Source organism: Pristis pectinata, chromosome 29, assembly GCF_009764475.1.
Source record: "Pristis pectinata isolate sPriPec2 chromosome 29, sPriPec2.1.pri, whole genome shotgun sequence".
NCBI classification, from domain to species: Eukaryota; Metazoa; Chordata; class Chondrichthyes; order Rhinopristiformes; family Pristidae; genus Pristis; species Pristis pectinata.
In genome coordinates, this window is record NC_067433.1 from 5,064,471 (window position 1) to 5,092,464 (window position 27,994).

The following is a 27,994-nucleotide window of genomic DNA, read 5'->3' on the forward strand; positions in this document are numbered from 1 at the left end:
AACTCTGCTTGCAGCTTATCCTGGAGGATTCATCACCTAACCTGTATAGAACTGTCCCGTAAAACGTGGTATAATTTGTATTTTTACAGGAACCATTAGGGTTTGAATTTTGGTTTTAGTTCATTTAGGTTTTTTTTATTTTTAGTAGTGTTTTCAACAAAATTGGATGCTTTTCGTTACTAAAAAAATCTTCAGTCAAGGGATACATTTACATTCATTCTCTAAGGCATGACGTAATTCAAATCAGTGTCTACAAAAAACCTTGCAAATTTATTAAAATCTGACATCTTCTATGGATTATAAATAAAATAAATAAACAATAAAATAAATAAATAATAAAATAGATAAATGAAATCAGACTAAAGTCAATGTTCAAATTTTGAAGGCCACAATGTGGCATCTCTCCAGCAAAGTGAATGAAAATGTAAATTCCGTGTTGGTGCTCTGTTTTGCTGGCGTTGAGCTTTTCTGTGTGTTAAGTTGAGTTCCCAGTGAAACTGTAGTAAGGTGTGCCCTGGGGCACAAAGACTAAGTAACTATGACATTCCAAAGATTTTTAGATTTAGGTGCAGTTGGTACAGCACTCGAGAGGAACATCATCAACATATTTACATATAATTCATAACTTGTTTTTTTGTGTGATTAGTAATGAATGAGTAAACAGTTATATTCAGTCGGATAGATTTACAACATTTTTAAATCCAACTACTTCAGTCTTCCAATTCTTTGGAAATCAAATAAAAATGGCATATACTGGAAATCTGAACTAAAAGCAGAAAATATTGGAAAAACTCAACAGGTCAGGCTGATGAAAGAGAAACATTTGAGGGTTGCAGATCTGAAACGTTAACTGCTTCTCTTTCTGCATATGCTACCTGACCTACTGAGTGCAGCATTTTCTGTTTTTATTCCTGATTCTTTGGGCTCTTTTCATTGGGGTTGGCTGGCTTGTGCCCCTTGCATTGTAGTGGTTAGCGTAATGCTATTACAGCGCCAGCGACCTGGGTTCAGTTCCAGCCGTTGTCTGTAAGGAATTTGTATGTTCTCCCCATGTCTGCGTGGGTTTCCTCTGGGTGCTCCGGTTTCCTCCCGCATTCCAAAGACGTACGGGTTAGGAAGTTGTGGGCATGCTACATTGGCGCCGGAAGCGTGGCGACACTTGCGGGCTGCCCCCAGAACACTCTACAGAGAAGAGGCGTTTCACTGTGTGTTTCAATGTACCTGTGACTATTAAAAATATCTTCTCTAAATGTTGGCAGATGGTCATTCACTGCAGGATTCACGGGTGTGATCTCATTTGATTGCCAATCACCGTGTCAGTGCACCCCGGGAATTAGTTCCATGCATATTCCTTGCATATATACATGTTGACTCTGCTCAATGCTATCATTCTTTTCAAGGTGTTCAGTTATTACATCCTTCATTGTAAATTCCAGCATTTTGCTTACACACTTGGAGTACTGTGTGCAGTTTTGGTCACTCAGCTATAGGAAGGATGTCATTAGCTGGAAAGAGTGCGGAAAAGATTCGCAAGAATGTTACTGGGAGGGCTTGTGTTATAAGGAGAGGCTCGATAGGCTGGGACATTTTTTCTCTGGAGCGTAGGAGGTTGAGCTGTGACCTTACAGAGGCACATAAAATGGGGATAGATGAGGTGGGTGGTCATAGTCTTTTTCCCAGGGTAGGGGACTCTAAAACTAGAGGGCATAGGTCAACGATGAGAAGGGAAAAATTTAAAAGGGACCTGAGGGGCAACTTTTTCACACAGAAGGTAGTGGGTATATTGAATATGGATATAGATATGATAACAGGTATATGCTTTACAGAATGAGCTACAAGAAGAAGTTGTAGAGGCGGGTACAATTACAATGTATAAAAGATATTTGGACAGGTACATGGATAGGAAAGGTTTAGAGGAATATGGACTGAACCCTGGCAATTGATACTAACTCATGTAGACATCTTGGTCAGCATGGACAAGTTGGGCCAAAGGGCCTGTTTCTGTGCTTATAATTCTATGACTCTATGATGTTAGGTTAACAAGCCAGCAGTTCTCTCTCTTATCCCTCCCTCTTTTCTTAAATAGTAGAGTCGAGTTTGCTACCCTCCAATCCACAGGAATGATCTCGAATCTATAGAACTTTGGAAGATGATAACCAGAGCATCCGCTATCTCTAAAGCCACCTCTTTCAAAACTCTGGGAAGTAGAGATTTATCAGCTTTCAAACTCAAAGTTCTCCAGTACTACATTTTGATTAACACTTAGCTCCTTCAGTTCCTTAGTCTTGTGGATTCTTGATTTACTAATATTTCCAGCAGGTTTTGTGTGTCTTCTGTTAATTGTTTAATTGCTCTGCCATTTCCTTATTTCCCCACTACAAACTTTCCTGCCTCTATCATGGACCCACATTTACCAATCTTTCCATTTTACATATCTATAAAAGTTTTTCCACCCTGTTTTCATGTTTCTCACCAATCTGCTCTAATTATTCTATTTTGTCTTTCTTTTTCAATTTCTTTGTCCACCTTTGCTGAGTTCTAAACTGCTTCCAATCCTCGTGTCTGCTGCTATTTCTAGAAACTTTATTAGCCTCTTTAATTTTTCTGGTGGGCTAAAGATGAATCACATATCCTTCGGTTTTTATGCTTTAAAGGAATATATAATTTTTGCAACTTGTGCATTATTTCTTCACAAGCTAACCATTTCCTGTTCACCCTTATGCCTTTCAGTGCATTCTCCTAATCAATCATAACCAACTCTCCTTTCTTGCCTTCATGGTTTCCATTTAGTTTTAAGTCGCTAGTTTTGCATTGAACTATGGTGCTTTCAAATCCATTGTAAAATTCTATCATATCATGGTTTCCCACACAGAAAGCCATGCTGACTCTTCCCAATCAGTGCAAATCTTTCCAAATGCAGGTTGATCATGTCTTTCAGAATCCACTCCAGTAACTTTCCCACCACCGACATTGGGCTCACCGGACTGTAGTTTCCTGGCTTGTCGTTGCAGCCCTTCTTAAATAGCAAACCTCCTTGCAAGGATATTGGTTTCAAGCATGCTGAGCTGTAACTTGTTCAATACGTACAGGTCCCACCTGCCCCAAAAATGGTTCTGATGCCTCAGAAATGTTAAGCCCTCCCTGCTGCACATCCCCAGCCATGCATTCATCTGTTCTATTCTCCTACACCTGTAGTTATCAGCAAGTGGCACTGAGAGCAATCAGAAGATTACTACCTTAGGGGCAGGGAGGGGAAGAGTCATTACCTACTAGGGTGGGTGAGTGAGGGATACTGCAGGCTGAGGTGGAAGGGGAACTACCCCTTATAGTGCACAGTCCTCATGGGGTGGGAAGGGATTGATAAAGTCCCTGGAGATGGAAGGTCTATCTCCCTGGAGGAGGTATGGTGCATTGGCCTCTGGAGTGTGGGAGGAGGGTGCATTGCTGAGGGAGGGAGGGAGAGAAGGGAGGGGGAAGGGGAGGGAAGGGGGAAGGAGAGAAAGGAGGGAGGGGAGGGCAGGGCGGGGAGGGGAGGGAGGGGGACAGACATCAGTCATCCCTGACGTACGTTTCGATCTACTGATAACTGACAGGATCTTGTCCAATAGGCAATCACGGTCTGCCAACGTTCCCCTTCTTCCCCCAATAGGAGGAAAGGGGGCGGGACGGTGCGGGTTGGCGCCAAGGAGATGAAATGGCGGCTGTCGGCGCTGCCGTGGGGTTGCGGGAACTTTCCCAGTGAGTAGTTGGTATCAACAGCTGGACGCAAAATGTAGTGACTGACAGGAGCTTCAAACGGAATGAGCGAGCGGGGTGAGGAGCCGAGCTTCGAGTACAGGCCGGGGGTGAGAAGGTGGCTAGTTTGAGGCCCGGGGTAGGGGTGGAGTTGGGGCCCGGCGGGGGACACTGGGTCGCCGGGGGTGAGGGGGCACTACCAGCCCCCCCCGGGCCCCAATGCCCCCCTACCCCGGGTCTCCCACCCCTACCCCGGGTCACTCGCCCCATCCCCCCCCCCCACCCCGGGTCACTCGCCCCATTCCCACCCCTACCCCGGGTCACTCGCCCCATCCCCCCCCCGCCTACCCCGGGTCACTCGCCCCATCCCCCCCCCCGCCTACCCCGGGTCACTCGCCCCATCCCCCCCCCCTACCCCGGGTCACTCGCCCCATCCCCCCCCCCACCCCGGGTCACTCGCCCCATTCCCACCCCTACCCCGGGTCACTCGCCCCATCCCCCCCCCCGCCTACCCCGGGTCACTCGCCCCATCCCCCCCCCGCCTACCCCGGGTCACTCGCCCCATCCCCCCCCCGCCTACCCCGGGTCACTCGCCCCATCCCCCCCCCTACCCCGGGTCACTCGCCCCATTCCCCACCCCTACCCCGGGTCACTCGCCCCATCCCCCCCCCCCGCCTACCCCGGGTCACTCGCCCCATCCCCCCCCCCTACCCCGGGTCACTCGCCCCATTCCCCACCCCTACCCCGGGTCACTCGCCCCATATCCCCCCCCACCCCTACCCCGGGTCACTCGCCCCATATCCCCCCCCACCCCTACCCCGGGTCACTCGCCCCATATCCCCCCCCACCCCTACCCCGGGTCACTCGCCCCATATCCCCCCCCACCCCTACCCCGGGTCACTCGCCCCATATCCCCCCCCACCCCTACCCCGGGTCACTCGCCCCATATCCCCCCCCACCCCTACCCCGGGTCACTCGCCCCATATCCCCCCCCACCCCTACCCCGGGTCACTCGCCCCATATCCCCACCCCTACCCCGGGTCACTCGCCCCATATCCCCCCCCACTCCTACCCCGGGTCACTCGCCCCATATCCCCCCCCACTCCTACCCCGGGTCTCTCGCCCCATATCCCTACCCCGGGTCTCTCGCCCCATATCCCTACCCCGGGTCTCTCGCCCCATATCCCCACCCCTACCCCGGGTCACTCGCCCCATATCCCCCCCCCACCCCTACCCCGGGGTCACTCGCCCCATATCCCCCCCCACCCCTACCCCGGGGTCACTCGCCCCATATCCCACCCCTACCCCGGGGTCACTCGCCCCATATCCCACCCCTACCCCGGGGTCACTCGCCCCATATCCCACCCCTACCCCGGGGTCACTCGCCCCATATCCCACCCCTACCCCGGGGTCACTCGCCCCATATCCCACCCCTACCCCGGGGTCACTCGCCCCATATCCCACCCCTACCCCGGGGTCACTCGCCCCATATCCTACCCCGGGGTCACTCGCCCCATATCCTACCCCGGGGTCACTCGCCCCATATCCCACCCCTACCCCGGGGTCACTCGCCCCATATCCCACCCCTACCCCGGGGTCACTCGCCCCATATCCCCCCCCATCCACCCCTACCCCGGGGGTGGATGGTGGTAGTGGGTGGGTGGATGCCGGTCCCGTGTGACGCTCGAGTCAGCGCCATCTGGAGTTGGGATCCCAGCCTCAGCCGCTGGGCCTTCTGTGGGTGGCAGTGATCTTCAAAAATAGATTAGATTAATATTTCAGGAAGACGTTGCTGAGAACGGGGGGTGGGTGGGTGGGTGGTGGGCCGTCCGATACAGCAGTTGCTGGGCACAGTTTACAGTCCAGCCCTTCCTCACACCTGTCACTGTTGCTTGGGGAAAATAAAAATAAAGGATGAAGGGTCATTACCCTGAGATGTTGACCCTGCTTTGCCAAGACTGCCTGAATGGTTGAGCATTTTCTGCATTTTCTCATTTGTTTGTATTTAATGCACTAAATTTGTTTTGGTAAAATCCAGATCTGTTTTCAGGATACCAGAGGTGCCCCTCAAAGTGCCCCAGTTGTGTCAGCTGGAGCTCGTGGATGATTGTGAAGTCCTAGTACAGAGCGTAACTATGGGTTATGGATTTCTCTGATGCTCCAGATGTCTACAAGTACAGGATATATTGTGCCATTAAGACAAGAAAGAAGCAACAAACAATCTGCTGGAGGAACTAAGCGGGTCGAGCAGGAAAGGAAACAGAATTAGACAGTATGGAGAGTCAAAGTAATTCGTTACTATAGTAGGATGTATAGATTTGTTGAAGTATGTATAGGACTTGCTACAGCTACCAATTGCAAATTAGGTTTTTCCAAAAAGCTGGCTGAATGGTAAAGTGAAGAGAGTTTCTAAACATCCTTCCAAGAATTCAGTAAGAATAGCAGTTATACTTTGCAGACTCACTCTGGCTTGATCCTTCTTTCCTGGTCTGATGCCTTTTTATGTCTGCTATAGGAAAGCTACAGAGCTCTGTGGACTATGCTTCATATTACTAATTGTTGCAATACTCACATTCTCTGTAACAATTACAGAAATATTCTGATGTAAGGACAATGTTAATTTTGCACCAAGGAAACAAAAGTATCAGTTTCAGATAAACAGTTCTATGTTCGATCAATCAGTTTGTGCTGTTAGTTAATCTCAAGAAGGATGGTGGTAGGTTTTCTATGATTGAACTCTATGGGGAAAATGGCCACCAGATCCATTCTGATCACTGACAAGAATGGGTTACTGAGCCTGACTCTCAAACCGTAGTCAGTCTGCTGATACCCACTGGGTCTCAATTTACGTGAACATAGACTGTGTGGGTGAGGTAACAGGTTGCAAGATGATTATGGAACTTATCCATAGCAAAATGTCAATGCCACTAGGAAAAGGGAAACTTGCCAGGAGAAAATTATTAAAAGATAAACAGATTGATAACATTTTCATCAGTATTTAAACAAATGTGCTTCTAGGTGGAAGCAGTTTGGAATTCCAGTATCCCACCTCCATACTTGGTATTCCTGAGAACAGATGGGTTGAGTGCAATTGCCTTTGACTTATTGTGCTTGTGCTGAGCTGTGGGCCAGGTTCCTTTGGTCACTTAATCGTCCTTAAATACTAGGGAAGGTGGTGGTGAAAAGAAGGGTGCATCAAAGCCCTCTTTAATACAAGATCTCTGAAGTGATTGTTCAGCTTGAACAATAGTAAGTAATTTGTAGTAAAGACTGATATTTCTTGGGAGATAAAATAACCTTGGTAGATGATAAGCTTTCAAAAACTAATGGCACTTCAACATCAAGCCTGAACCTCTAATTTATTATGCAACAAACTGAAGGACAATTCTGTATAATTTAAATGTGCCTGACAGGGGAATGGTAAAATTTGATTTATATTTGTGCATTAATTTTATTTCTCTTTTTTGCTTTAGGTGATGATCCCTGTGCCCAGTCACAATCCAATGACCTTTGCTGGAAAGCATACTTGAATTGGGCTCAGCTGTAATGTTGTTCACACTGCTTACTGTCACTAAGTGACTGTGTTCCAACTGTAAATCTACACTGGAAGGCATCCCAGTAAGTGTTAATACCATCAAGGGAGAATATATGTAGAAAAGTGCAAATAAATTACTGGTTTCAGATAGTGGTGTAGCACTGAACACTCTACTACTTCAGCTGTGAATACATTTAATCAGACCATTAATTCTGATGCTGTTAAGTTTAAGGATTTTAAGATGTGTGGTTTTAACTCGTATTTGATCTATTTTACATCTCCAGACCTGCAGGCTCACTCTGTGTCAGGTTTTGACTTTCCAACCTGGCACTTTTTCAGCCTGCTATATTAATTTTCTCAGCAACAATTTTTGCAGTCTCTGTTAACACAGAAATGCTGTCTGTTGTATTTGGGAACACAATTGAACGCAAGAATAACTGGATTGCTCCTGCATTCAAAAAAAGAGGAGGAAGAACTGCGTACTAGGCATTACTACCTTTTTAAAAGGGCAAGGTGCGTGAGGTAGAGGGAATTGCAGTTCCAAACACTGAACTAAGTAGATCATGAAACCAGTCACAGCACATCAGCCATTGATTAAAAAGTGGAGTAAATCTGTGATTGGTTTGATGAACCTTTCTTCTCAGCAAATTCCTTGGGATCAAGGATGACTCCTTTCCACTCCAGCGTTTTCAGGAAGAGACTTACATGGTGGGGCATTGCACAAGCAATTGCACGGTCCTGACAGGGTGATGTCTTGATCCAGTGAGGAGGAGGTGTGAGATGATTGGACACCAATTTTTGCTGCATAGACCTAGTGCAGATGTACCTGGAAATACGCCCTTCACACATGGGCACACAAGACATGGTCTGGCTCACACCTTCTCAACCCCCACCCCCATCTCTGTTACCCTAATCCCCTCCCATCTATTTTCCTCTTCTCTCTGTCCTCTGTCCACCTCAACCCCTTCCACGCCCTCTCCTTTTTCCTTCTTCAGCAACCTCCACGCCCTCATTGCTGTTTAAGAATAGTGACCCCCTAGTTCAAGACTTTTCCACAAATGGAAATGCCCTTGCCTCACCCATTCTGTCAAGACCCATCGGGGACCTTGTGTTTCAATCAAGTCCCCTATCGTTCAAGCAGATAGAGGTCTCACCTGTCTAATCTTTCCACATAAGACAACCTGCCTTTTCCAGGTATTGGTTCAGTAAACCTTCTCTGAACTGCTTCCAATATATTAACATTCTTCCTCAAGGGGACCAATACTATACACAGTGCTCCAGATGCAATTTCAGCAATGCCTTGTATAACCAAAACGTAACTACCTACATTTGCACGCAATCCCCTGAGCATTAAATTATAATGCTCTGTTAGTTTTCTTAATTACCTGACGTACCTGCACACTAGCCTTTTATAATTATGCACTCTGGGATCTCTCTGCATCTCAGAGCTTGCGATCTCTCACCATTTAGATATCTTTTATTTCTCCTGTCAAGATGAACAACTTCAAAGTGTCCCACATTATACTCCATTTGCCTGATCTTTATCCACTCACTTTATCCCTTTCCAGCCTCCTAGTGTCCTCTTCACAATTTACTGTCATGTCCATCTATGTGGCATCAGCAGCGATGTCTTCGTCCAAGTGACACGTCATCTGTAGAGAGTTGAGGCCGCCGCACTGATGGCACACCATTTGTGACATCTCTCCATCTACTATTAGCCATCCAATTTATCCTCACCAATGTTACCTCCTACACTGAGTTTATATTGGGAGATCTTGGATACCCAGTGCTCTGTGGTGAGTTGGTGGATGAGTGGGCTGTCTCCATCCTTCTGTTAAATATTTGTGGAGGACCACAAGAATTTGAGGGGAATTTGAGGGTAAGCTGTGCCATGGAGCACCAACAGGTGGCACCAGAGATCAGTGAGATGGCTGAGAGGTGCAAAATAACAAATCGCTGGAGGAACTCTGGGTGGAGCAGTGTCTGTGGAGACGGAGGGATAGTCAATGTCGGGCAGTGAGGAGGGGAAGTAGCTAGTTATAAATACATGAGGTCATTGTCATACAGCATGGAAACAGGCCTTTCGGCCCGAGTCCATGCTGACCACGGTGCTCACCCAGCTGGACTTAATTTCCTGTGTTGGGCCCATATCCCTCTGAATTGGATAGGTACATGCCCCTCCATGTACCTATCCAATTCTTAAATAATTCCATTGTACCTGCCTCAACCACTTCTTTCAGCAGCTCATTCCATATACTCGCCACTCTCTGCATGAAAATGTCGCCCCCTCTGGTCCCTTTGGCGGTGTTTTGACAAGAGTTATGGATCCCAGCAACACCATTTGAAGATAGTTGTAGCAAGTTGTCATTCAACAAAAAATACATTTTAAAGATAGAAAGGAGACGAGGACTGCATGTCAATATTAACTCCTTCCTTAACTGACAATATTATGAAACTAAGGCTTTAGTAGTAAATTTAATCACTTTTTCCATTACTGTTCTTCAGATCCCAGGAACCCCTCTACAGTAATTCTGACCTCAGTATTTGCTGCCACACAATGGATTCTTTCTGCTCTCCAGTGGCTTTGCATATCCAACAGCTGAGGATGAACAGGAGAACTGGCTGTTTGGAAGCTTGTTGTAGCCACGGGTTGTTTTGTCATCCACTCCTTTATTGAAGTCTTAAGTTCTGCTTAATTTTTCTCCACTGTAATGAAGCCAAACTCAGTAAGTTAGTGGTATGGAGAAATAAAATGTTGTTGTGCATAGATGCCCCATCACACTGTTAAACACCATTTGGTTCCATGCATATCCGCCCAACCCTGCAATGGACACCAAAACTTGTGCACAATCTCTTTGGATGTGGGAATTGTGGCGCAGTCATATGTATACGGACACTGCAAAGGTGGGAGGGACTTAATGTGGTAAAGTGATGTTGTATTTTTATATAATGTATTCATCTGTATATAAGCTGGCTTATAAAGGATATGTAATAACTTCAGTATTAAAACTATGATGAATGCCAGTTTCTTGTGCACAACTTAATTGTTTCTGAAAACAAGCTGTTAAAGCACCATTGAGTTTGGAACTTTTTTATATATTCATAATTTGTACAAACTTGTGGTTTGGGGGAGAAGAACCAAAATACTGCAGTCTTGTTAAAGTTCTAGTCAAAACTAACTTTGCTGCACCTCTGCTCATTATTTGCAGTTTCTTGCTTACAATAGTTGTCCACATTAAAGACTTAATAGAATCAAATTTGCAAGAACATTCCCAGGGTTAAACCAACAGACAGTGAGGGGGAATCAGAATCAGATTTATTATCACTGACATATGTCATGAAATTTACGTTTTGCAGCAGCAGTACAGTGCGAGATATAAAAATTACAAGTTACAAAAATAAATTTAAAAAAGAGGAATAATGAGAGTGTTCATGAGATCATGGACTGTCCAGAAATCTGATGGTGAAGGGGAAGAATTGTTCCTAAAACATTGAGTGTGGGTCTTCAGGTTCCTGTACCACCACCTCAATGGTAGTAACACCAAAAGGATGTGTCCTGGATGGTGAGTGTCCTTAATGACTTCTTAGGGCATGGCCTTTTGAAGATGTCCTCAATGGCAGGGAGGGTTGTGCTCGTGATGGAGCTGGCTGACAGGTAGTTTGGAAATTGGAATGTAACAAATGGGGTTCAAAGAGCAATCTGCTGGAGAGATCAATGGGTCTGGTAGCATCTGTGTTGGGAAAGGGATTGTCGACATTTCAGGTCAAGATCCTGATACTGGGTCTTGGCCTGAAACACTGACAATTCCTTTGTATTACCTCTCACTTCTCTGGATTGAATGCTATCTGCAGCCTTCTTGAAAGTTGTGCTAAAATCTTCATTGGCTGTACTTGTTACCTCAAGAAGATCAAATCAAGTTAACAAATTTGATTTGATAGTCCTAGCTTAACTTGTGACTTTTGAATGAAAAGTAATGGCCCAAGGGTTTGCAGCATTTCAGAACTGAGGAAAGGCAGAAGGAATGTACTTCTGTTACGCATAAATTCTGTGCAGTTTCTTTTCAATAGACATAGGTACCTGTGCATGTTCCAGTCCCAAGGTCATCAAGGTTCCTTTGACAAATTATGTTATCTGTTCTACTGGGACCAGAGACACTTCAAAAGAAAAAAAGAAATTACCATCTTACATTTAGCATTTATAATATGCAGAATTTTATATATAGCTTGAACATGTAGATAACATAGAATCAAAAGGGACTGATTCCTAATCAGACTAGTTATTGTCACAGCCAGTAGAGTTGCTGGCAGACATTGCCAGGAGTTTTCTAGAAATGACCTTGTGACATTTCACAACCACTAGTATCATCTTTGGAAAATGTGGCAGATTTATTACAGAACAACAATGACTGCTTAAGCAATCATTTTTAAACTACTGATCCTTCAGATAAATTCTAGGCTGAAAATTACAACAATGTATCAAGAGCAGTGTTCAAGGTAAAGTAAGGGCTGTCTAATTTGACCCATGTATCCAGCTGGTTTAGGAACACAAAAACCAGGAAAAGACTTCAGCCTGCTTTATTATTTGGTGAAAATCAGGGCTGATTTACGATCTAACGTACTCAATTTGATACATCTTGGGGTGTGTAAATGGAGAAATTTACACTGGAGAATGAGAACTTTCATACATTTTGCACCTTTTAATATACTTCAAGATGGCCTTGCAGAAGCCAATGTTGTATTTATTACGGGTTCCTGTATTCCCCGCCATCCCTCCCCAACATGTTCCTAATGTGGTGACGTCAACCCTCCAGGGTCCATGAATAAGTGATTTGTGCAGCAGTGATGGTTTTTCTTGAGGGTCTTGGCTGTGAAAATGCTTGGCCAAGAACAAGTGGGACTGACTAGCACGATTTCTTGGCTCCATCCACCTTTCTCCATGGTCCAATCCCTTCCTCTTACATCCTTGACAATTTGGATGCCCTCCATCACAGAGTTTCCAATTTCCTGGCCCCAACCAGTTCATCTTCACCATATTTACACAATCCATCTACAGCTCCAAATCAGGTGTCTGAGGGACCTCTGCTTCTTCCTTGTACAGAGGCTTGACCAGTTCCCCTCCATCAACATACTTATTCACCTGGCTGAACTAGTCCTCACACTGAACAACTTCAGTTCTAATCACCTTTCTCCAGATCAAACGTGGAGATACAGGTACTGGCATAGGCCTAAGCTGTGCCTGTTTTGTGGTATATGTGGAACAGTCTTTGTTTCAGACCTACTCGTCCCACTTCATCATCTCTTTCTCCGATACATCGATGAGTACATTGGTTCTACAGAGAACTAAACTTTCATTTTGTTGCCAATTTCCACCCGCTTTCATTTGATAGTCTCTCTCTGACTTTTCCATTCCCTTTCTAATTCTCTCTGTCTCCAACTCGGGATTGCTTTGATACAAGCATCCAATTCAAGTCCACAGACTCCCATCCTGCCTCCTGTAAGGACTCCATTCCTTTCTCCCAGTTCCTCCATCTCCATCACATTTGCTCTGACAATGAAATTTTCCACACAGGTGCCCCTGAAATGTCTTCCGTTTTTTCTAAACTGTGGCTTTACCATAGTGGATAAAGTCCTTGACTGCATCCTACCTATCTCCTGCACCTCTGCTCTCAACCCCTCTTCCAGAACAGAGCAAGAAGAGAGACACAAGAGGCTGCAGATGCTAGAATCTGGACCAAGAACAGAGTTCTTCTGGTCCTCATTTTCCACCCACCAGCCTCTGCATTAAATAAATAATCCTTTGCAACTTCTGCCAGCTCCAACAAGGTTCCATCACATATTCCCCTCCACTTTCAGCATTTTGAAGGGATTGGTCCCTTCGTGACTCCCTGGTCTGCTGTTCCATTCCCCTCCATCCTCTCTCCATCTTAGGGCACTTTCCTGCGCAACTGCAAGAGATACAACACTTGTCCTTTCATCCCTTCCCACCAGCCAGCATCTTTGCAATGAAGCAGTGATTCACTTGCATGTCTTCCAATCTAGTGTACTGCATTCAGTATTCATGATGCAGTCTCGCTACACTGGAGAAGTCACACTCAGATTGGACGATCACTTTTGAAGCACCTGCATTCAGTCCACAATTGTGACCCAGAGCTTCCAGTTGCCTGCCACTTAAACTCCCCATCCCACTCTGACCTATCTGTCTGAGGCTCTTGCACTGGTTAAACAAAGCCCAATGCAAGCTTGATGAACAACATCTCGTATTCCATCTGGGCACGTTGCACCCTTCTGAACTCAGTATTGAATTCACTGACTGTAGGTAACTTGTTCTTTCTTTCTGTCTATATCATAACCAGCCAAATCTGCCAGTCATCCATCTGTGATTTTGGCTCCGTTTTTCTCTTTCTGTTAGTATGGTTCACCTGCTGGGCATGTTCCACAGCCCTGCTGTTAGCTACACCTAACATGGACAAAAAAAAGCATAATTTGATTCTAACTGCAACATTAGCTCGAGACAAAGGAGACTGCAGATGCTGGAAATTTGAAGCAACACACAAAGCACCGGAGGGACTCAGCAGGTCAGGCAGCATCTGTGGAGGGAAACGGACAGTTGATGTTTCAGGTCGTGACCCTTCATCTGGATTGGGAACAATGAGGTTGGAGGCTGTGAAGGGGAGATCTCCAGAGGTGACGAGGTTAGCGATGGTGCAGATCAGTCCAGTCCAGACCTTCACCCGGTTCAGATGAAGGGTCTCGACCCGAAACATTGACTGTCCATTTCCTTCCAAAGATGCTGCCTGACCCACTGGGTTCCTCCAGCACTTTGTGTTGCCACATTAACTCATTTGGTCTCACCCTTTCAGGGATATTCCCTGTGTTCTCATCCTTCATCCACCTTATTTTCTACAGAAAACTTGCTTTCTTATCCAATTGTGAATGAAGACTCTTGAACCTTGAACATTAACTCTGTTTCCCTTTCCACACATGATGCCTGCTCTAATGAGCGCTTCTGCTACTTTTTGCCTTTATAGTGCAATCAGATATGAACATAGTCATCAACAGGATTCAAAGCAGTTCTGATCATGAGTGTGCCATTCAAAGCAACTGAGAAGAACGCCTTCAGCCTTCAAACAAGCAATGCCCAATTGTAAAAACAGGTGCATTTCAAATTATGAAGAACAGACATCTTCTTTAAAAAGCTATATTACAGGGCAGATCAATGAAATCATTTTTCTGTGTCTAGTCATGATTGTGTCATTACCAATAAAGTGAATGGCATTTAAATTCATCACACTGCAGATTACAAATCAGATCAGCCATGACCTTATTATCTGGCATGGCAGGGGTTTGAGGGGCCTTCTGCTCCTCATTTATACGTTTGTACACAACCTGATCCGAATGGAACAGGTCATGTTCAGGTTAGGTTGGATATTTTAAGTCCTCCTGCTTAGGCCCTTTACAAGTAAGCACAGTAATCTGCAATATCTGCAGTACTTCATAAAACTGAGACAGAAGCGTGCAAAGACTTGCTTTATGCATTACTTGTTACACTGTTAAACATATTCACTCCTGAAAAGAAACTGCAAAACTAGGGGGTTTCCTCAGGGAGGTTCTGCATGTTATTCCCAATATAGAGGTAGATACAACAGGCCTATACCTGCCCCTGGGCCTTGTATGCATTTATAAATCCGTCTTCCACCATTGCAGGGAGCTGATTAGCTGTGTACAGCCAAAAATTTCTTCTCTTGCTATTTTGATGATGCTGTGGGGATTGGCCAGAACATTTTGCTGTGCTATTGCAATGACGATCAAGTGGGTTGAGGCGAGGGCGGGTGTTCAGAACAGAACATTGCATGGTAATGGGTGCCTGGAACCTGCAGGCAGACACCACACTGCTCCCAAGGGTGAGGAGGGATCAATACCCTTCAGCATCTATTCTGACAGCCGTGGATACATTGCTTTTTATTTCCCCAGCACCAGGTATCATTATTGTACAGGTGTTGCCGTGTCATTTTAAATCATGCATCACTACACTCTTTCACCACACAGTTGCAACACGTACAGGATGATGATTGTTTTTGTTTTAATAACCACTGGCCTGAAGTTCCTGTGCAAGCTCAGGAGCTGAGGCCAACAGGACCCAACTACTTATCAATTTCAGCTCAGATCATGTTTCAAAAGTCCTCGGCTCGGATTTTAATTTTTTTTACTTGAGCCGACCTTCACTGTGAAGTGTAGCTCGTGGCCACAGAAGTTGAACCTGGGGTTTCTAACCTAATTAAATGGACTCCTGTGAAAGATGCAGGTGGTTTCTGCTTCCCTGGGTGAGCAAGATGGAAATTATCTAAAACTTCTTTTTTAAACCTACCCAGTAACTCCTGCTCCTAGGCTGTATCAAGGGAGAATGGTTTCTTTGCTGGCTGTGATTTGCTCCATTGGCAAGGACCTCTCAGCTCACTGTATTGGTTCACACATGAAAGCTAATCAGCTGGGCAATGCACCAAAGACTTGCCAATACTGGTGCAGTCAATTGCAGCTTTTAAATTCAACAAAAACTGAATACAATGACTGAATTATCTCTTGCAATTATATTCCAGTTGGTATTGATTAACAATGATGCAAAGCAAGTTATTGACCTCCTTGCGATGATAGAATATATTCATTTTAGGTGTAAAACTACACATTGCAGAAACAAATTATCCAACACTGTAATGCAACTTAACCTGCCCAGCACAAGTGGCTCAGTACTGTTAATGGTAAAATGATACATCCAGTGGCATTTTCCTCTGTAAACCAAGATTTAACATTGACAACACAAAAAGGCACATCCCTGCGAGTCAGTTTTTGTTCAGTTATTTTCCCTTAAATAAAACTTCTTGAGGATCAAAATTGTATTTCTTTCAAGGAGCACACTTTTGAAGAACTTCAAGATATCTCTGAGCACTTAAGAAGATTAGGCAGCAGTTGTTCCAGTGCCCAAGTTCTAAGAGTTACCTGCAGAGCTCTCTGATAGCTTAGTGGGTATAAGTGCACTGTCTAGTGTAAAGCTGAGCCACAGAAACCTGGAAGGCACCAGATGCAATCTGTGTTTGGAGTTTATAGCTGGGGACCTAAAATCAGTTTGTGTCCCAGGTTAGGGAGAGGGAAGAACAAAAATCACCGAAGATATACACTCCTGCTTGTATATATTGACTCTTGCAATGGACACAAGTCATGGGTTAGATTGGGGAAATTGCATGTGCAGCCAATGATGGCAAGGTATTCCATTTAAATTTTGCCAGATTTGGTTTATTATTGTCACATGTACTGCGATACAGTGAAAAGCTTTTGCTTCTGTGCCATCTAAACAGATCGTGCCATACATAATTACACTGAGGTCGTAAAAAGAAAAACAATGCATAATATAGTGTTGCAGTTACAGAGAAAGAGCAGTGTAGGTAGACAAATAAAGTGCAAGGGCCATGACAAGGTAGATTGGGAGATCAAGAGTTTATCTTTTAGCGTATGGGAGATCTATTCAAGAGTCTGATAACAGTGGGATAGAAGCTGTACTTGAGCCTGGAGGTACGTGCTCTCAAGCTTTTGTATCTTCTGCCTGATGGGACAGGGGAGAAGAGAGAATGACTGAGGTGGGAGGGGTCCTTGATTATGTTGGCTGCTTTCCCGAGGCAGTGGGAGGTGCAGACGGACTCAATGGAAGGGAGGCTGGTTTTGAGACCCTTATTAATGTTGGACAGCAGCTTTTGAAATGTCTCCCGGCACACATCAGTTCCTTGAACAAAGGAAGGGTTTACAGAAAAGCTCTCAGTGTACAAACTGATCGTAATGTGTTAAGTGCCACATTTATGACTGAATTAATTCAGGAACCATGACTGCCAGTTTCCATTCTGAGGACAGAGCAATTCACGTGACAGTATTGTTTGAATCAGAGACATTCCTATTAATGGGCAATTTAATGCACACTTCCAAACATGGTATTTTTATTAATACGTCATGTAGGACCAGGCAAATAGGGCAAAAGTTAAAGTCATTTCGCACTGTCAGGAGAAAACAGTTGTGACGTAGCAGAGTATTTTAGGAACTGATGATCCCCCAAAAGGTCATAAAATATCAGATCATTTTAAGGAAACATAAAGAGCAAGAGGTGTAAACATTAATACAGTGATGAACGTATAAGTGGGCCTGCACAAGCATCTAGCTGTTTGCTTGAAAGGTATGTTCCATGGAGATCAGGCTCATAAGCACAACATGGATCCCTTTGGATTTCTGCAGGACATAATTTCTGCTAAATGTCACTTCACTGAACAGTCAATACTCAGCAATTATATTCTCATTTTGAAAGGGTAATTAAAATAATATGTGATCATTGAATGTGATGCATTATCTTTCTAGGTTAATTAATAACTCACCGCTCCTGTGCAGTTTGACTCGTTAAGCACTTCCTTTCCCCTGGAGGCCAAGTGCAGTACAAGGTAGACTCAGAGCCACACAGCACAAAAACAGGCCCTTCAGCCCATCATGTCCATGCAAGCCACCAAGTACAACTGCACCCATCTGTGACAACCTGTACCCAATTGCAAAATTTTTTTAAAAAATTCTCCATATAAAAACAGTGCAGGTGTTTTTCTGGGTTTGAATAAGTTATGTTTCAACCCTAAGTAAACATAAGAAACTGGCTCTCTGCCATTGTCACACTTAGAATTATCTGCCAGAATGAGTTTCAGTATGGTGGTTTCTGCATGTCAAATTCTCCCAGGTGTCTTTTGCATCTATTTTGCTTTCAGCATTAAAGGAGGGTATGAAGTTCACCACAGCATTCTCCACAATAAAAAAAAGGTATATCGCTCTTTGATACCAAAACCAGTGCCATGAGATCAATTGATCACTCTGTGAATAATCTGACTTTTCGGTGTGGTCTTTTACTCAACTCTTGCCCCTCCATTGCATCCAATCATACGCATCAAAAAAGGAAACACCTCCTGTTACTATCTATCATTGGATGGCTTAACTAAACAAAGTTGGAGTCCAGAGATCAGGAAAGCTATCATTTCTAAATTCTCAGCAGTGTCCACAGCCTGGAGTGTGATAGTTGATGTTCAAAGTTGTGCTGTTATTGATCTTGGCATATCTATTGCAAAAATAATGGGAAGGCAAAGATCAGCTGGTCAAGCAGGGAATCATAGACATTTTTAACACAGGAGGAAGCTATATAGGCATTCATGCTGGCTGTAAAGGCGATGCATTCCTAATGCATTGCCTTATAGATCCGGCCACATCAAGTACTCATTCAGGTTTCTTTTATATATGATGTTGGATTTCGTATCCACCAACCTTTCTGGCAATGAATTACAGATAACCTCCACTCACTGGATATTTTTTCAAATTTCCACAACTCATTCTTCTACATATCTACCTCTAAATCCAAAATCCCTAGTTATTGTGCTCAAGGAAAAGGTTTGTCAAACCCTCAAGGAATAGGTTTGTTATTTACACCTTCCTTCGCCCTCTCAATTTTATACACCTTGATAAAGGCTTACCTCAACCTCCCTTGATCTAACAAAAACAACCCAAACCCCTCTATCGCTTCCTCAAAATTTCCCTATCTCAGCAACATTCTCATTGATTTCCTTTATTCCCTCTCTAGTGTTATCACAACCTTCCTGTAACATGACCAGAACTGTCCACGGTACCCCCTGAAAAGTCTTTCCTACAGCTTGCCTCTCTGTTCTTACATTTTATGCCTCAGTCCTTTATACCTTCCTAACCACTTTGCCTACGCATCCTCCTGACTTTGGGTATCTGTGAACATGCTCTGCATTTCATTGCTGCCTTCACCTTCAATGCTAATAATTCCAAGCAAACTCATCACCAAACTACAAGACCTGGGACTCAACACCTCCCTCTGCAACCGGATCCTTGACTTTCTGACCAACAGACTGCAATCAGTGAGGATAGGCAGCAACATCTCCAGCACGATTATTCTCAACACTGGTGCCCCACAAGGCTGCGTCCTCAGCCCTCTACTCTACTCATGACTGTGTGGCCAGATTCTGCTCTAACTCCATCTCCAAGTTTGCAGATGATACCACTGTAGTAGGCCGTATCTCAAATAACAATGAGTCAGAGTACAGGAAGGAGATAGAGAGCTTAGTGACATGGTGTCATGACGACAACCTTTCCCTCAATGTCAGCAGAACAAAAGAGCTGGTCATTGACTTCAGGAAAGGGGGCGGTGTACATGCATCTGTCTACATCAATGGTGCTGAGGTCGAGAGGGTTGAGAGCTTCAAGTTCCTTGGAGTGAACATCACCAATAGTCTGTCCTGGTCCAACCATGTAGACGCCATGGCCAAGAAAGCTCACCAGCACCTCTGCTTCCTCAGGAGGCTAAAGAAATTTGGCACTTCCCCTTTGACACTCACCAACTTTTATCAATACACCATAGAAAGCATCCTATCTGGATGCATCACAGCTTGGTATGACAACTGCTCTGCCCAGGAACTGCAAGAAATTGCAGAGAGTTGTGGACACAGCCCAGTACATCACGGAAACTAGCCTCCCTAGTACAATGCAGTAGACAAATAAGGTGCAAGGGCCATGATGAGGTACACTGAGATATCAAGAGTTCATCTTTGACAGCCTTCTCTTACCATCTTCTCTCTGAGGAATGTCAAGCTGATGGACCAATAACTCCCAAACCCCAATGAACAGGTTTGTTTAAAAAATGGCTAAATGAGCAGCTTTCCACTTTAACCCTTGTTGAGTGAGTGGAACTATGGACAAGGAGTTCACACAATATGTGAATGGAAGAGGCTTGCAGATGACACAAAAGTTGATGTTGTTGATAGTGTTATCATTGGCTACAGAATGATATTGATGAGTTGATAAGATGGGCAGAGCAATGGTACATGGAATTTAATCCTGAAAAACATGAGGTCATGCATTTTGGGAGGATGAATAAGGCTAGGATAGACATAATGAATGGCAAACCTTAGGAAGTACTGAGGAACAGAGGGACCTTGGTGTACAAGTCCAAAGGTCCCTGAAGATGGCAGCATTGGTAGATACGATGGTTAAGAAGACCGAGGGGATACTGGCCTTCATCAACCAGGGCACAGAATATAAGAGCTGGGAGGTTATGGTGTGGCACAACTTTATAAAGTATTAATTAAGCCACAGCCACAGTTCTGGTCGCCACACTCTCAGAGGATGTGATTGCACTGGAGAGGGTGCAGAGAATATTCACCAGGATTTGCCTGGGAATGGAATAATTCCGATGTGAAGACAGGCACGATCGGCTGTTTACCCATCCAGCAGGGAAGGCTGAGGGGTGATTGGTAATTGGTTTATTCTCCTCACACGTACCAAGGTACAGCTTTTGTTTTACGTGCCATCCTGACAGATCATTCCACACACAGGTATATCTAGGTAGTACCAAAAAAAAAACAGAATGCAGAATATAGTGTTACAGTTACAGAGAAAGTGCAGTGCAGGTAAACAAATAGTGTACCTGCGTGCGGTATACAAAAAATATGAGGAGCATAGATCGGGTAGAGGGGATGAGAAATATTAACAAGAGTGCATGCTGATTGTTAGAAAATGGGAAGAGTTATGCGGCACAGAGATAGGTTCTTCGGCCCAACTTGTCCACACTGACCAAGGTGCCGAAATCAGCTAGTCCAATTTTCCTGCATTTAGCCTGTATCCCTCTAAACCTTTCCTTCCTATCCACACACCTGTCCAAACATCTCTTAAATGTTGCAATTGTACCCACCTCTACCACTTCCTCTGGCAGCTCGTTCCACATACCCACCACCTTCTGTGCAAAAAACTTGCCCCTCAGGTCCTCTTCAAATCTCTCCTCGCTCACCTTAAACCTATGCCCTCTAGTTTGAGACTCCCCTACCCCAGGAAAAAGACTGTGACCATCATAGACTTCCTCTTCCCTCTCAGTCCTGATGCAGGATCTTGACCCAAAACATCAACATAGACCCTCCATGGCTGCTGCTTGACCTGCTGAGTTCTTCCAGTGTTCTGTTTTTTTGTTTATAGCATAGATGATGGCTGGTACGAATATGATGGGCTGAAGGGCCTGTTTCCATGATGTATGATTTTATAACCTCTCTCTCAGCTCATTATGCTCCCTTAAACTGACATTATCTGGTCCTGCCACCTTTCACATTCAGATTCCTGTTCCATTGAAGATGTTATACCTTCTAAATAGTTATAATAGGAACAGCAACACTGCTACAACCTGGGACTCTGCTTGAGTCTGTCATTCTGCATGACCTTAACAGTACCTTAACAGTCACTGTTGGCAAATTCTTTTACGCGGGCTTAGATCAGTAGAAAAAAGTTAAGCTGTTACAAAGTGAAGTCAACTTTTTTTTGAAGTAATATAAGGCAACTTCATTAAACTCAGACACACAAGCATTTTGCAGATACTTTGCCTGCAGCTGTCAATGAGGCACAGTCCAGAACTCTCTGGAACAATGCAAGTAGAGTGGTGCAGACACAATGAGATGAGTGGCCTCAGGCAACACAACAGACTGCAGATGCGGAAACCTGGAGCAACAAACAATCTGCTGGCGGAACTCAGTGGGTCGAGCAGTGTCTGTGGGGGAAAGGAATTGAGTCATTTCAGGTCAAAACCCTTGCATCAGATGAATGACCTCCTGTCCGCTATACCTTTTATGATTCTACGTAAAACAAATCCACTTGTGTGACACCACTGCAACTGTGTTTACTTAACGAGGTCACAGATCTCTTTACAATTTGCCCCTCAAAAAAGATTTCACCATTCAACCAAAGCTAACACGCAGTCACAACAGGCACTAATAAAAACACACTGCCCTTGCATTGAACTGGTGGCTAACCTCCAGATTTATAATCACAGGGTTTGCAACTGTTGTTTTAGTGAATTCTTCTTGCTTTGGAGACTGTGGACGCTCATAGAACAACTAGGAGCCAACATCTCAGAACATTCTTCAATCACAGGCTATTCTTTTATCCTGTGTATTAGAATATCAGGGTTTTACTCCATCCTTATTACTAGACAGATAGGACACAGACTTCCCACAGATAACAATAAAACAGATACTGCTAAGGAGGCTGCTGGCAACATGACTAAGACTGCAACAACATAAGTGGTTAACTCCTCTGTGCCAGAACTCAGTGCAGCGTCAAAACCAGCTGAAACGTAATGGCACTTCAGAGCCCAGCTTCAGCCACACACCCGGCCCAGGCTCCTGACCTGTGTTCCCAACCCCTACCCTGGTTCTAGTCATTCACTCTTGATGCTTCACTACTTGCCAGCACAAGATGTCAAATGTATCTCACAATAAAACAGGATTCCCTGCACCCGATAGGCGAGCACTCTGGAGGAACGCGCTGTATTTCCAAGGTCACATGCACAAGTCCATGTGTGCACAGGTGCAATGAAAACTTACTTGCAGCAGCATCACAGGCACATAGCATCAGATAAGCAGCATTCACAACAAAAACATAAACTATATACATAATTTTTACAAGAAAGAACACAATTTTAAAAGAAAAGTCCATTTTGGTGCCAAGTGATCAAAGTGGTCATAGTGTTGCTAAACTGCAGTGATTAGGGTTGTGCCGGTTGGTTCAAGAACCGAATGGTTGAAGGGAAGTAGCTGTTCCTGAACCTGGTGGTGTGGGACTTTAGGCCTCTGTACCTCCTGCCTGATGGCAGCTGTGAGAAGATGGCATGGCCCAGATGGTGGGGATCTTTGACGATGGATGTTGCCTTCTTGAGGCAGCGCTTCCTGTAGATACCACCAATGTTGGGGTGGGATGTGCCTGTGATGTATTGGGCAGAGTTCACTACTCTCTGCAGCTTCTTGCATTCCTGCATATTTGAATTGCCGTACCAGACCATGATGCAACCAGTCAGGACACTTTCAACAGTACATCTGTAGAAGTTTGTTAGTAAAGATGCTGGCGTGCCTTCCTTGTGATTGCATCTGTGTGCTGGGCCCAGGACAGGTCATCCGAGACATTAACACCCAGGAATTTAAAGCTGCTTACCCTCTCCACCGCCGATCCCCCAATTTAGACTGGCTGCTCTGGCAGATAGTGCTGGAGAGAGGCGACACTTTGCTGCCAGCTAACAGCAGCATAGTTTCAAACTCGAGATCTGTATTTACCAACACTCCCAATAATACAGCCGACCTCACGGAGTACATGGATTTGCCAATAGTAAGTCAGTGGATAATAAGCTCTTACTAATAATAGGATATCTAGTATGGAGTAGTGTCCTGCACATATGGCTGCAAGATTATCTCCTATTCCTTCACTTAATATATTGCACCACCCCAACAAAGCTATCAACTCAGATTTATCACGTAGTTTGCATTTTGTGAAATACCCTACAGTTTTAACCATTTTCTCCACTTTATCATCTGATTATGGTTATAACTGAAGTCATGTATCTAAAACTACATGTTATATCAAACACTAAACTCTGCAGACATAAGGACACACAAAAGAGTGCAGATGCTGCAATCTAGAACAAAAAAACCAAACTGCTGGAGGAACTCGAGGCAGCATTTGTGTGAGCAGTCGACATTTCAGGTCAAGACCCTGCATCAGGACTGCAAACATAAATTGTCATCCATTATGAGTAGCTAGGATGGATGGTTTTCCGAATCTAACAAACTATTAACTTTCAAAGCACTCCTACTAATAGTTGAGCAAGTCTGGCCATTTTCTCATATTTCCTATGACACAGAGCCAACGCAGCACCCAAGTCAATCCCAGCCTCCCATCTATTTCTATGTAACATGTTCATCAACTCACCCTGACTCTCCTACCAGCCACCAACATGCATGTTCCACGTGGCGATTCCTTTAAGTTGAACTTCCATTCATATGCCACATGACGAATATCTTATGTTTTCTCTAAGGTAAGTTTCTTGAAGCAATCGTTCTTGAACCCTCATCCAAAATTCCAAGCTCAAGTCTGCATCATTTCTGCATGAAGCTCACCAACTTTGCCCAGATTTTGCAATGCTGTTTGATATAGATCATATGATTTCTTAGTATCTTGTTTTCTTATGTTAAATTTACATCTGTTTAAGAACCTCTTGAACATAAGAAATAGAGGAACAAAAAATAGCCCCTTGAGGCTGTTCCCCATTTGTAAAGATCAGGGCTGATCATCTACTTCAATGCCATTTTCCTTCACTACCCTGTATCCCTTGATCCCCTTAATACACAGAAATCTCTCAACCTCTGTTTTGAATTAACTTAGTGACTGAGCTCTATATCCCTCCAAGATAGAGAATTCTAAAGATCGACCAATTTCTACATACAGTTTCACCTCTTCTCAGTCCTAAAAGGCCTACCCCTTACTCTGAGACTGTGACCTCATTTGTAGACCTCAGCCAAAGGCAACATCTTCCCTGCTTCCAGCCTGTAGAGCCCTGTAAGTTTTGTAAGTTTCAATGAGATCTCCTCTCATTCTTCTAAATTCGAGAGAATGTAGACCTAGTCTACTAAATCTCTTATCATAAACAAACCTGTTGTTCCTGGAAGCATTCAAGTGAGTCTTCACTGCACTCCCTCCAAGTCAAGTGTAACCCTCCTTACCTAAAAAAGGATAAAGTTATACACAAAACTTAAGGTGCAGTCTCACCAAGGCACTTAGTAATTGCAGTAAGACATCTTTACTCCAGTGCTCAATTCCATTTGTAATAAAGGCCAGCATACCATTTGCCTTCCCAATTGCTTACTGCACCTGCATTTTGGCTTTCAGTGCTTTGTATCCAAGAACAGATAGGTAGCCTCGAATATCAGCATCATCCAATCTCACACCATTTAAAACATACATCACTTTTCAGTGTTGTGCAAGAAAGTGGATAATTTCACATTTTTCCACAACTGCCATGTCCTTGCTCACTCACTCAAACTGTCTACCTCCCCTTGAAACCTCCTTCCATTCTCCCTACTCAAAATCCCACCTAGTTTTTGTATCAGCGGCAGACTTGGAAATATAACATTCAAGGCCCTCAGCAAAACTCATTTATACAGATTGTGAATAGATTTGGCCCAAGCTACGGTCCTTGTGATACCCCACTACGCACAGCTTTCCTACCCTTTGTTATCTGTCAGATAAACAGTTCTCAATCTATGTCAGAATTTTGCCCCCAACTCTGTGCGCTCTAACTTCATTAATCAATCTTTTGTCTGGAACCTAGTCAAAAACAATCTGAAAATCCAAATATACCCAAATCCACTGGTTTGGCCTTATCTACTCTAGTAATCATTTTCTCAAAGAGCTGCAGTAGATTAGTCAAACATGATTTTCCTTTCATAAATCCATGCCTACTTTGCTCAGCCCTATGATTCTTTAACGTGTTTTGCTACATCTTTCACTACATATCCCAGTTATTTCCCAACTATTAGGTTAGGAAAACCTTGGTTAACAAGACAGCAGCTCCCTTTTTCTCTCTCCCTGCTTTCTTGAACAGTAGGATAACATTTGCTACCTTCCAATCCACAGGAACAATTCCTGAATCTGTAGAATATCTGAAAGCATCCTCTATATCTAAAGCCATCTCTAGCAAGGGAATTCTATTTTTGCAATTGGGAGTAATGAGAGAATTTCCTAAACATGGAAACTGTCTTATATTTGTCCCTCTCTTTGCCCCAGTCTGAATAAGCCACGGATTTATCACTGTTCAAAGTGTTACTACCTGGACTCATTCCATCTCCTGCTCCACCCCACTGAGGCAACATAATTCTGCTGAGCCCACTCCAAACTCATCTACATTTCCATCTTGTATTTTGAAAGCTTGTGATAATGGTGGAGCACTTCCTCATGCCTTTATGCACATTTTTGAGTAAGATTAAACACAGCCAGCTCCATGATATTCAGTAAAGTATAGTAAGAGTTGCTTTAAACAATTATATTCACCACTGCTACTGCTATGAATCAATTCCACTTTAACTATAAGCATAGTGAAGATTTAAAAAAAACTTTTATTTAAAATAAACACATGAAACAAACTTAGGGGGAACAAACATTTTACAGACTGTTTTACTTATTGCTTTCACAGAGACAAACCAGAACTCAGAACTCAATGCAAGCCATCTGTTTTGAGGGATAATCTTATTTTCGCAGGTTCCTACCCCTCAGTGACCCCACGACACATGATATGTCAAATGGTTCAACACAGCAGATGCTGGAGGAACTTAGCGGGTCAGGCAGCATCTATGGAGGGAAATGGACAGTTGACATTTCGGGTCGAGACCCCACATGTCAAATGGTTCCCAAGCCCACTCCACTCAAACAACGGCTGGACTCATTGTGACCTCAGGATTCCTCTGAGGTGTGATGAGATATCTCATCAATGCCACGTTCTCTTCAGGAGACACAAGAAGCTGCAGATGCTGGAAATTTGGAGAAACACACAAAGGAGCTGGAGGAACTCAGTGGATCAGGCAGCATCTGTGGAAGGAAATGAATAGTCGATGTTTTGGGTCAAGACCCTTCGTCAGGACTGGAAAGAAACAGGGTAGATATCCAGTATAAAGAGGTTATAAAGAGGTAGGGGGTTCAACCTGATGGCATGAACATCAATTTCTATAACTTCTGGTAACCACTCCCCTCTGACCCTTCCCCTTTTTTCTGATCCCACAAGGCTCCCATCACCCCATCTCTGTCCCCTCCTCCTCCTCCACCTTCTCCATCTGCCCATCACCCACACATTCCTCCCGCCAGTTCCCCTGGCTACCTCCCTCCCTTTATTGCATGGTCCACGGTCCTCCCATAGCAGATTCCACCTCCTTCAGCCCTTTGTCACTTCCACCTATCACCTCCCATTCTCCTTCCCCTGCTTATCACCCCCTCCTCACCTGGATCCACCCATCACTCCCTCCTCACCTGGATCCACCCATCACTCCCTCCTCACCTGGATCCACCCATCACCCCCTCCTCACCTGGATCCACCCATCACTCCCTCCTCACCTGGATCCACCCATCACCCCCCACCTTTTGATACTGGCTATCTCCCCTCTTTCCCTCCAGTCCTGGTATAGGATCTCGACCCGAAACGTCGACTGTCCATTGTAGATGCTGCCTGACCTGCTGAGTTCCACCACAGTGTGTTGCCCTATGTTCTCCTCATAACCTTGCCCCCTGCTCAAGCAGTGGTGGTGTACTTATTGCCAAGGGCTTGGAAACACCTGCACTTACCTAGGCAGGCCTCCCATGTTGAGCAATCCCCTCATCCAGAGCACCCTTCCATGTTGAGTGAAGCCCTCCCCCATTACCTGGCCGCCCCCTCCCGCCCAGCCCCGCCCCCACGTGTGAGGCGGGTCACCTGGGCTCGGGAGGCGGGCGAGTGTGACACCGCCCACCCTGGATGACGTCATGACGCACGGCGTAGCTCGGTCTTAACCCAGCTCGCGCGCCTTGTTTTCCATGTCATTTCTCGCCAAAGCCGGTTCAGGCAGCGATTTGTACTTTCGGCAGCAGTTACTTCAGCGCCAACTCGTCAGAAAAGCCAGACACCCTGGACTAGGTAACGATGACTTTACCTGCGTGAATTTCCCTTTCACCGCGGGAAGAATTCTCACTTTTCCTTCAACAAAAACGGTCAGAAATCGCCGGACCCTCCCTCGGCCAGAAAGTGGGGGATTGCGTCACAGGATTGGCAGCCGGACTGGCCAATGGGAATCCGCCTCGGGGCGTTGCCCG

At 44.7% G+C, this 27,994-nt stretch overlaps 1 protein-coding gene, 2 long non-coding RNA genes and 1 other non-coding gene across 10 annotated transcripts in view; 3 read left to right on the top strand and 1 right to left on the bottom strand.

Moving 5' to 3' along the window:
* Nucleotides 1–3,663: 3,663 nt before the first annotated feature.
* LOC127584278 (uncharacterized) lies at nucleotides 3,664–10,314 on the top strand. 2 transcript variants are annotated; one of them, XR_007958370.1, is made up of 3 exons: nucleotides 3,664–3,738; nucleotides 7,209–7,353; nucleotides 9,776–10,313. It is a non-coding gene; the product is annotated as an uncharacterized LOC127584278 (long non-coding RNA). The 2 variants fall into 2 exon arrangements; XR_007958371.1 differs by having other exon boundaries at nucleotides 3,677–3,813; nucleotides 9,776–10,314.
* Nucleotides 7,559–7,693, top strand: LOC127584473 (small nucleolar RNA SNORA77). Its single transcript, XR_007958399.1, has one exon. It is a non-coding gene; the product is annotated as a small nucleolar RNA SNORA77 (small nucleolar RNA).
* On the bottom strand, nucleotides 9,839–27,939 carry LOC127584279 (uncharacterized). The gene is made up of 4 exons (XR_007958372.1): nucleotides 27,835–27,939; nucleotides 24,813–24,882; nucleotides 11,349–11,425; nucleotides 9,839–9,976 (listed from the first exon to the last, which is right to left on the bottom strand). It is a non-coding gene; the product is annotated as an uncharacterized LOC127584279 (long non-coding RNA).
* LOC127584275 (2-oxoglutarate dehydrogenase complex component E1) overlaps nucleotides 27,670–27,994 on the top strand; it is an 83,957-nt gene continuing 83,632 nt past the window's right edge. For all 6 annotated transcript variants that reach the window (XM_052040937.1, XM_052040932.1, XM_052040938.1 and 3 more), the window contains exon 1: nucleotides 27,670–27,818. The gene's annotated coding sequence lies outside the window, so the exon portion shown is untranslated. The remainder of the gene's footprint in view (nucleotides 27,819–27,994) is intronic.